Source organism: Diospyros lotus, chromosome 6, assembly GCF_014633365.1.
Source record: "Diospyros lotus cultivar Yz01 chromosome 6, ASM1463336v1, whole genome shotgun sequence".
Lineage (NCBI taxonomy): Eukaryota > Viridiplantae > Streptophyta > Magnoliopsida > Ericales > Ebenaceae > Diospyros > Diospyros lotus.
In genome coordinates this window covers 27,083,785-27,094,594 of record NC_068343.1, presented here as the reverse complement: position 1 = coordinate 27,094,594, position 10,810 = coordinate 27,083,785, and positions in this window count along the sequence as shown.

Sequence of the window (10,810 nt, the reverse complement as noted above, 5' to 3'; positions counted from 1 at the left end):
GATGCCCTAGGTCACTCGGTTATCCAAGGCCACTCGATTATCTTGGGCCACCAAATCATCAGACCCTCAGCGCGCCTTAGTCACGAGACCCTCAAAGTGCCTTGGTGACGAGACCCTCAGCGCGCCTTGGTCACGAGACTCTCAGCTCACCTTGGTCACGAGACCCTCAGCTCACCTTGGTCACGAGACCCTTAGCTCACCTTGGTCACGAGACCCTCAGCTCACCTTGGTGATGAGACCCTCAGCACGCCTTAGTCACGAGACCCTCAGCGCACGTGCATGTTGGAGACAAGATTCTACTCTCATCGCACCTTGGCAACAAGACTCTTGGGACACTTGACTCTCAGAACCCTCAAGACTCACAAGTCTCTAGAAACTCCCATAGTCAACCACACACCTTACATTCTCCCACGTAAAAAAAAAAAAAATAGATTTTTGTATTTTGGCAACAACAATTGGCGCCGTCTGTGGAAAACACAAGACAAAAAGTCAACTTAAGAATGACAAACACCCATGGACATCGATGAACTCTTTCTCAAGGTGTAGAAACACGCATATCACCACAGAACTCTCAACAACAGGGATCGCCTCCCATTATTCCTGATTCTCACCCACAAGGAGCACCTCTGCCCCTCATATTGCTCAATCCCAAGGAGGTGATCACTCCATTTCCCCGAGCCAACAGGTGGGGCACCAATCAGTCCCACCTCCACTTAACATACGCTCTGGGCCACTTCCCGCTGATCAAGCTAGGACTTCACGACAGCCACTGCGTACGGTCCCGTGGGAAGAGTATGAAGCATTGAGACAACAACATGTTAAGGGCATGCAGGCACTTTGAGACATGGCCGGTATACTCTAAGGTATGATGCTTGGAGGGACGTTGCCCGATACCTTGAAAAAGTTTATGCCACCGCCTGAGCCTCAGCCCGAGGTGGGAGCTAATTCTTATCAAGAGGCCACTCCCGATTCTCATTCTCAATCCACTCCTCGTCGAGAGAATAGATCACCACCACCAAGGAAGAATCCTTGCGCCACGCCCCAAAGAAATGAGATCCCACGAAAGGAAAACAGGGTTAGAAACCCCCAAAAGACGGAGATATAATACCCCATATTTTCGTGAAGATGCCATGCATTTTAAGTGAGTTTAAAATATAAAAACATATGCTTGAAATGGCAACAAGTGACCGAATCGGTCGCAAGGAGTGCCCTGGAGCTTAGATACCTAAGGACAAAGGTATATCTTTGACGAGCGTCCCGAGGTGAGATTTATGGCATTGAAAGAAATAAAATAAGAGACAGTTTTTGGTTAAGCTAAGTTGTAGCCTAAAAAGACCGAATGATGGTAAGGGGCTTTCGAGAAATCGTATATATCGAGTAATTTTGAGTTATTAATTTTGAGATTTTAAGTATCTCGATAAATTTGATGTTTGAGGGTATAATTGTAATTAAAGAATTATCCAAATGAAATAAGTATGAAATTATAAGCTCATGTGGTAAAATATTAAAGTTGAGAACTTGAAATAAGGGCCAAAATGTCATTTGGAAGAAGTTGGGGAATTAGCTTGGATTTCAAAAATTAAATCCATTACAGTTTTGGATTTGAAAAGCCATTCAAATATATCTTTGAGTCTTTGGAGTCCATGGCTTAGATTGGACAAGTGGCATAATGTCATTAGTTTAAGAAATCTATAAATAGGCATCATCAGTTGTTCTCAAACCATTCAAGAGAGTTTTGAGGAGTGAGGCACTCTAATTGGAGAAGCTTGCTCCAGAGAGAGGGAGGAAGTTCTGCAAGAAGGCGGGAAGAAAGCGGTGGAGAATGAGCCTCGTCGGAGTTGCGGGTCTTCGCCGGAATTCGTCAAAATCAGTCAGAAAAGAAAAAAGAAAGATAAGTCATTTTTTTTTATAATCCTGTAGAGGGGAAAAATATGGTCACGTAGGTTCAAACGGAGGTCGAATCGGAGTTAAAATAAGGAAGTTATGGCCGAAATACAAAAACAAGGCGGAGCCGTCCGAAATCTGGTGGTCGCGCGTGAGATACACGGGCCGGGAGGTGGCTGCGCATGAAGGTGCGTGGCCCACCTTTCTAGGGCGTGTGAGGGGCCCATTTTTCTTCAAATTTTCCAGTTTTTCCCCACTTTAATGTCCCTCAACCTTATGTAAAAATATTTGAGGTTAGGTTCACCAAAACGTGTGTTTTCTGCAGAAACCTAGGCCGTTTGCTGTGAAATTATATCGTCCAAGAGATAAACCAACAAGGTGAGACTCCTATACTCCAAATCCTATTTTTTTATTCTCTTATGAGAGACTTCTATTGCATGAGATGTGTTTCATGAAGTTCTTATATGTAAACTCTTGTTATTCTCTTACTTGAAATCATGTTGCATATATGAAATGTATTTTTATGAAAAATATGTGTTATTGGCTTTTTAACTGTTGCATTTATAAAATTTGTGTGGCTATACTATTGCACCTATTTGTTGTTGGCTGAGGGCAAAAGTCAGATATCCCCTGAGAGGCGCTATGCGTGCGCCATCGAAAAAGCTCTCGTAGGGAAGACCGTGAGTCTATGGAACAACGGATGTGGTGCTTGCATGAGTTCTATGAGGTCGGGTCGAAGTGACATGGTTAGGGACCTCCCGAGAGGCACTATGCATGCACCATTGAGAAAGCTCTCGTTGGAGGAGGCTGACGTGTTCACGAGGCACTTTGGAGTTGTTCTCGTTGTCTTCTCATACATTTTATACCAGATCATGCATCGATATAAACTGTTTTTTTAGAATTTCTCACTAGAAGATTCATCTTCTAATTGGACTATGTCCTTGGAATATTCAAACGTTCCAGGTTCAACGAGCGGCTATAAGGGAAATGAGGTAGCTGAAGAATTAGCTTAAATTATTGCCTGTAGCATGTTTAGCATATTTTTCTTTATGTGTGAACCTATGTAATTTTGGATATGTTTAAGATGTTCAGTTATCACTTGCTAGAGATGATGTCCAAATAATATATTTTGTAAGCGTCTTGAACGATTTTATGATAAATAAAGCATTATGGTTGTGAACCATATCAGGTTCGATCTAGCTTTCGTATTTGAAATTTTAACACCTGCCTTAGCTATTCGATTATTGGGTTTGTTAAGTTGAGAAGGTGAAAATTAGGGTTTTGGGGATATTGTGTGATGTATGGCAGCAATTGTGATATGAATAAATTTTATTTTCCAAAATCCTAAGTTATAACATGCTCAAGAAATTTGGGGTGTTACAGTTGGTATCAGAGCGAAGCTAAGGAAAAGTTTGCATGTGGCTAGATGAGTAAAGCCACCGTAAGTTTGAGGAATTAGGTCAGGATTTTTTTGAAATATTTAGTGGCATACTCTTGTTGCTTATTCAATTTAAATTGAATCATGCCGTGATGATTTAATAGATCGCCCTGTCTTCTTGGTAGATGGTGAATACAAGAAGGAACGGGTGCAAGAGAGGCAATGGTGAAGAAAGCAACACCAACCCGCACCCAGGAGGTGGTGTAGGAGGTCAAAGAGATGCACGAGCTAACCTCGGTGAAGGCCGAATTGATAAGATCGAGAGAATCCTAGAAGGCATGGCTAGGCGAATTTTGGAGTTGTAGCCTGAGCAAAAAAGAGTAGATGCCTTGGAGAGCTATCTACAAGAAAACCCGCCAGTGTTTCGAGAAAAACCGGTAGATGACCCCGCGATCAGTGAATATTGGTTGGACTTGTGACGCCCCGTTCCCACTTACGGGTGCTACTCGTGGACAATCACCCGAATTGTCCACCTACCCGGCCATTGGTGATTGTGGACCATGTTTCAAGATGAAACGCCCTAGGTGGGAACTAGATTCATCCTTCTTTTCCCTCAACCCTAGGATTCACTAGCAGAATTGGGCTTAATCACACCGCACTTGGTTAAAAAGAAATCTCACTAAGATATCCAATCGCCATTTTCTTATTTATATTTAATTCTTTTTTCATCCAAGAATTTTACCGAGCTCCATAAAATTCACAATTTCAATCAACCCATTGATTTCTCAAAAATTTTGAGGAAAACTCAAAAATTCATTTTTTTCAAAATTTTGGCATTTATCTCCAAAAATGCTCGAAAAATCCCTTTATTTTGAAAATTCCTCCGGGGCCCAAAATCAATTAAGAATATGCCCAAAAAATCCCAATTTTTCAGAATTTTAAAAAAATTTGGTCGGCGGCGCGCCTCGGGGCCCGCGCGGGGCCTAGCTACACGCTGGCAGCGAGCCGTGTGTGCCAGGCCCCTAGCCACGCGCCCCCATGCCCGCGCTCCTGTGCACGCTTGCACGAGACTGTTCGCCCGCTCGGCCCTGCTGGCGTGACTGCTTGCCTGCCCTTGCTACTTCCAAAATTCTTTTTGTTTTTTTTCTTAGGCCTTACTAACCTAAATTTTCCAGAATTTTTAGCCCTCATACATGCATAAAAAACATCCACTTTTCACATCCCCAAAGCCTCATTTCACGACAAAAATCATTTGATTTAACTTCTTTGGTGCTTCCTACAACACACAAAAAATAAGACTTTTACCAAAACTTAGGCTTCAACATGCCATAAGCCATAATCTCATTTACATAATAAAGTCAAACATTCCCAACATATAAAATACACACATGATCTTAGGCTTTAACAAGCCATTTCCAACCAAATAAATTACAAGACATGAATGAAACACAACAACATAGGCTTTTCATAAGCTATACACTATTCTTGGATCTTATTTCCATGCTTCCACATGCCATTCCACCATTGCCTTTACTTTCTCATGCCTTGACAACCTACATGTGAGGGTAAAAATCTCATGAGCTATTAAGCTCAATAAGGGTGCAATGCAAAGTAAATATGAACATAACAAGATTATATGATGCCAAATGCATGCAAGTGTGGCTAGGTCTCTTTACCCTCACAACCCACCAAGGTTAGAGGCATCAACCCACCATTCCAACCATGTTCCCAAACTACCCTATGGCCATAAGTCTCATGAACACAATAGAACATGCCAAATGCAACATACACATTTATAAACCATACTTACAACACATTGAGTTTGGCGATGCACGCACCATCACAATCTCACCTCGAGCTTAACTCTGCACGAGCCACAACCTTCTCCCAACCAGGAGCTCTTCGCATAAGCACACAGACTACTCTGGCCTTCCTTTCTGGCCGATATTACAAGCTAGTAGGGTCTCATACCCATACCAGGGAACTCATCACTAAGCAACCCTTCTTCCATTCTTCACCTTATTTCAACTTTTACTGTCATAACCCATGCTAGGCCTTACCTTGGCTATTAAACCCTACCACGAGTCAAGGATCCTACCATTGTGCTTAAAGGCTTGGAACCATTAACCAACCCTCATCATCACCCATGGTGCGTGGCACAAGTGATCGGCTCGTTACCACCTACACAATCACTTATTGATCGCACCTATAGGATGACTCATGCCTTTGGTCCCTCACCATAACAAGGCAATATGGTTACACTCCCCTCTCTTGTAGCGGTCTTCTAGCCAAATTCACTCGCCTAGCTTCAATTTCATTAAGACTTTTCAAATCTCACCATTTCTCGACAGAGCCTCTTACCCTAGAGGCACGAAACTTTCAACCATCCTAAATCAGATTCATTTTCAATCCGCAATAGACACCTGATTTAAACCATGCATAATGGTTCCCCTTATCCTCCTCGGCAAGGACAACACAATGACAGCAACGAATTTCCCCCCACGGTCGTTGCATCTCAAATTTCACAGGCACCAGTCTTCATGGCCACTCATACCCGGCTTCGAGGTCTTACCATGCACAATGTTTACCTTTGACCTTCCTGACAACATCTTTTCCCCGACAGCGATGATGACACCACCATGTCATCTCAAAAGACTCGCTACTCCTTGAATCTCACTAGTCATCGCAACCAGCACGACCCCACTCTTAGGTTGCCTTCCTCATATCACTTTCTATACTTATAGTAGCTAGCTAATTCCCTGAGAGACTCTAGATTCTCCCAGATTTCTTATACACTTTGCTACACCCAGCTCACACCACTCGGTGAGCGACCACATGGGATCTAACACCACAACAGCTTCACTAGCTGATTCATTTCACAACCATTAACGTTAGACACGAGGCTAATTCTCATCAATTTCCCACACGCTAAGGCATCCCTCTAACTGTATCACTCATAGACCATTCCTGGAAACCAATCTCATCCCATAAGCTCTTCCTTCGAGCTCTCTTTACCCATTGGCGACATCTTAAATTCTCCCTCATCTTCCATCTAACCAACTCGATTAGCTCTGGCCGGATTGCCCGGCTCACAACCAACACAACCTTCCTCCAGGCACTACACTTGCAATCATCTACTATTGCCTCGATTTAAGCTCCACCCTCTGGAAATCACCCATGCTACTCCTGTGGAACGCACCCTTGCACTCAGTGTCGTAAGACTCACATTCCTACTCAGGCACTTGCCATCACACTGGCTTTCCCTAGGTGATCCATCCTGATAGAGTTGTAGTGCATTAGGAAGTTCATCCAGTGCTGTTGCCCCATTTTCAACTTCTCATGGGAGAACATCTCAAGTTCTACCCTGACCACATTTCAACACTACCATATATAACCCTCGCTACGGAGTAACACTCCTTTAAGACGCACAATTTTGCCCTGACCAACCATCTTTTATCACATTGGATCTCTTTCTAAAAATTCGCCTGGTCTAACCACCAGGACCTGCTGAACCTTTATATTAAAGGCATACACGGCAACCAACAAGGCTTTACATCACAGTTCTCGAGCCTCACGCTCCATCATTGCCATTAGGTGCTACCATCTGGCAACTGATCCTGTGTCATCATCCGGGAACCCCTCCAGTGCCACATGAGGATACTTCCTCATTTCGCATCGACACGACCAAGACTAACACCAGACTATGCAATTGCGAGGCTTTATGGATTTTGAACTGTGCCTTAGCCACGCGTTCAGCCTACCACAACTCACATCACAGGATTAGAGATCCCCTTACTCGAAGCCTTCACGTGCTTCAATATTCCCATCTCATGGTTAGCTCCCAACTCGTAAGTCTCGCCTTCCACGGCACTTACCTAACATCCTGGAGCCATTTACAGACTCCACCAATCAACCCATCTTCCCGCATTATCGCAAGGTCACACTGGGTCCATCATCCCAATTTACCATAACCATTTCGGTAAAATTTTACCACAACTGCGTTAGCTTCCTTTAGCAAGGAGCATCACTACGCATCTTGATATCACACCACAAGATATCACCCAATCGATTGACAAACCTTTTGTTACCATGACAACAAAGGCACTACCATGATACTGTTAGTGTAGGTGCTCTAGACCCAATCAGATTGGGCATATTGTACACTGACAATTGTAATCATATTTATTATTTGAATAAGGAGTTGTTCAAATTCACAAGAAGTCATTCTATTAGTTTCTTGTTATTATTGTAATAACTGAATGAAACTAGATAGAAGTCCATATGATGTATACTGTGATTATTCTATAAAGATGTGAGATAATGCATCACAGTTTCTAAACATCATTAAACGTCCCAAGTCGTATCAATGTCAACAATGGACATTGACAATTGCGGTAAGACTTATATGTGCTATGTTTTTGCTATGTGATAGCAATGGGGGTCTCACACCCATAGGCATGGGGATGCCTAGACAAGTACATAGGTGACCAATATTGGAGAACGTGTCACTGGACATGACTCGCCATGAGAATCCATTTTGGTTATATGTTGATGGTATTCTCATACGAGATGGGTGTAACTAATCTTTGGACCTGAGGTTGTCACGGTCATCTCATAAGAAGACCGGTATGCTTTGACATCGTTTCGATGGGCCTAGACAAAGGGTGCACGTGGGCAATCGTTGGGTATATCGTGAGGCTTATGGAGATAAGTGCATAGCCAAGATGGGACTCGCCTATCCCTTGATAGAGGATGATGTATCTAAGGCGCCTTCGGTGAATATTCACTTTAAATCCATGGCCATGGTGAAAGAGATCAATAAAGAGTTATTGATTCACTTTCTATTAAGTGAAGATATCTGAATGACCGAAACAAAACTTATGTGATCATAATCAAGCAACACTTTGCCAACTTGAGATCACATAGGATACATTGACAAGAGGATCGAATTACACGGTAACCATGCTCATGAAAGGTTATTTGCAGATTATGAATCCTTCTGAATAATTGGGTAGGCATGATGTCTTGCTAGAGGCCAATCTTGTTTTATGTGTTCGTACCGACACATTGCCAATATATTTGGAAGCCTAATGAGTCATACGCAATAGGCACGGTCCCTGGCTTAAAGCAGAAGAGTGGACGTATGGTTAAGTGGGACATTTCGGCAAGAAGTTATGCCGTCGTAGGTTCTCACAGAAAAAGAACAAATAGACGTAATGACGTCGATATGGCGAGGGGTCGTCATAATGGAAAGAGTTTCCTAAAATGTCAATTAATTAAATTAGGAAGGTGAAAGTAAAGCAAGATTGCTACGGGGCAAGCATCATAGTTCAAAATTTTAAACCTTACCCCGATCCCGGTAATTGGATCAACGTCAAAATCAAATCATTCACAAACAAATAAATAAATCTAACCTTTAGATTATCGAGTCATTCGCGGATTCGAGCCGTCGAAGCGTCCGGCCTCTAACTCGTGATACGCGGCACGCGTCCGTTGGCAAGGAGAGCGGAATATGAGTGCTAGCTCCTTCTCCTTTGCGCGGCTTGTGTATGGACGGAAAAAGAACGCCTTCGTTTCGTATTGATGCCAAAAGAAACGGGGAAGAGTGAGTGGCAATGCATTTTTTTTTCCAACTCTAGAAAAACGACACCAAAAACCACTTCTATTTTTGGGCAACCTATAAAGGGATATTTATAGAGAAATATCCTAGGGTTTCTAAAACCCTAATGGATTGGGCTAGCCCATTAATTTTAATTTAATTAGAACCTTAAGTGGGCTTATTCTAGTCCAACTACAAATATAATTAAATGACCCAAATCTTTTTATAGGTTTAAATAAAATATTTTAGCCCAAATCTAATTCAAGCCAAAATATAATATTTAATATTTAGCCCAAATCTAATTTGGTCCAAATATAATATTTAATATTTGGCCCAAATCCAATTTAGTCCAAATATAATATTTAATTTAATATTTGGCCCAAATCTAATTTAGTCCAAATATTAACTTAAGGCCAAATATATTTTATTTCCTATTTGCCACTCCAACAAATAGAAAATTATTAAATTAGAAACTCCTTCCTAATTTAATCAATTGCCATTTTAGAAAACTCTTTCCATTATAACGACTACTCGTCATATCGACGTCATTACGTCTATTTGTTCTTTTTCCATGAGAACCTGCGACGGCACAACTTCTTGCCGAAGTGTCCCACTTAACCATACGTCCATTCTCCTGGTTTAAGCCAAGGATCGTGCCTATTGCGTATGACTCATTAAGTTTTCGAATATGTTGGCAATGTGTCGGTACAAACACATAAGACAAGATTAGCCTCTAGCAAGGCATCATGCCTACCCAATTATTCAGAAGAATTCATAATCTGCAAATAACCTTTCACGAGCATAGTTACCGTGTAATACGGTCCTCTCGTCAATGTATCCTATGTGATCTCAAGTATGGCGATGTGTTGCTTGATAACGATCACATGAGTTTTTTTGGATCTTCCGGATATCTTCACTTAATAGAAAGTGAATCAATAACTCCTTATTAATCTCTTTCACCATGACCATGGATTTAAAGTGAATATCCACCGAAGGCGGCTTAGATACATCATCCTCTATCAAGGGATAGATGAGTCCCATCTTGGCTATGCACCCATCTCCATAAGCCTCACGATATACCCAACGATCGCCCACGTGCAGCCTTTGTCTAGGCCCATCGAAACGATGTCAAAGCATACCGGTCTTCTTATGAGATGACCGTGACAATCTCAGTTCCAAAGATTAGTTACACCCATCTCATATGAGAATACCATCAACATATAACCAAAATGGATTCTCATGGCGAGTCATGTCCAGTGACACGTTCTCCAACATTGGTCACCTATGTACTTGTCTAGACATCCCTATGGCTATGGGTGTGAAACCCCCATTGCTATCACATAGAAAAAACATAGCACATACAAGTCTTACCACAATTGTCAATATCTATTCTTGACATTGCTACGACTTGGGACGTTTAATGATGTCTAGAAACTGTGATGCACCATCTCACATCTTTATAGATTAATCACAGTTTACATCATATGGACTTCTATCTAGTTTCATTTGGTTATTACAATAATAACAAGAAACTAATAGAATGACTTCTTGTGAGTTTGAACAACTCCTTATTCAAATAATAAACATGATTACAATTGTCAGTGTACAACATGCCCAATCTGATTGGGTCTAGAGCACTTACACTAACTGAAGGAGTTTCTAATTTAATAATTTTCTATTTGTTGGAGTGGCAAATAGGAAATAAAATATATTTGGGCTTAAGTTAATATTTGGACTAAATTAGATTTGGGCTAAATATTAAATATTATATTTGGACTAAATTGGATTTGGGTCAAATATTAAATATTATATTTAGGTTTGAATTAGATTTGGGCCAAAATATTATATTTAAACCTATAAAAGGATTGGGCCATTTAATTATAATCCTAGTTTAACTAGAATAAACCCATTTAATTTAAGTTTCTAATTGGACTAAATTAAATGGGCCA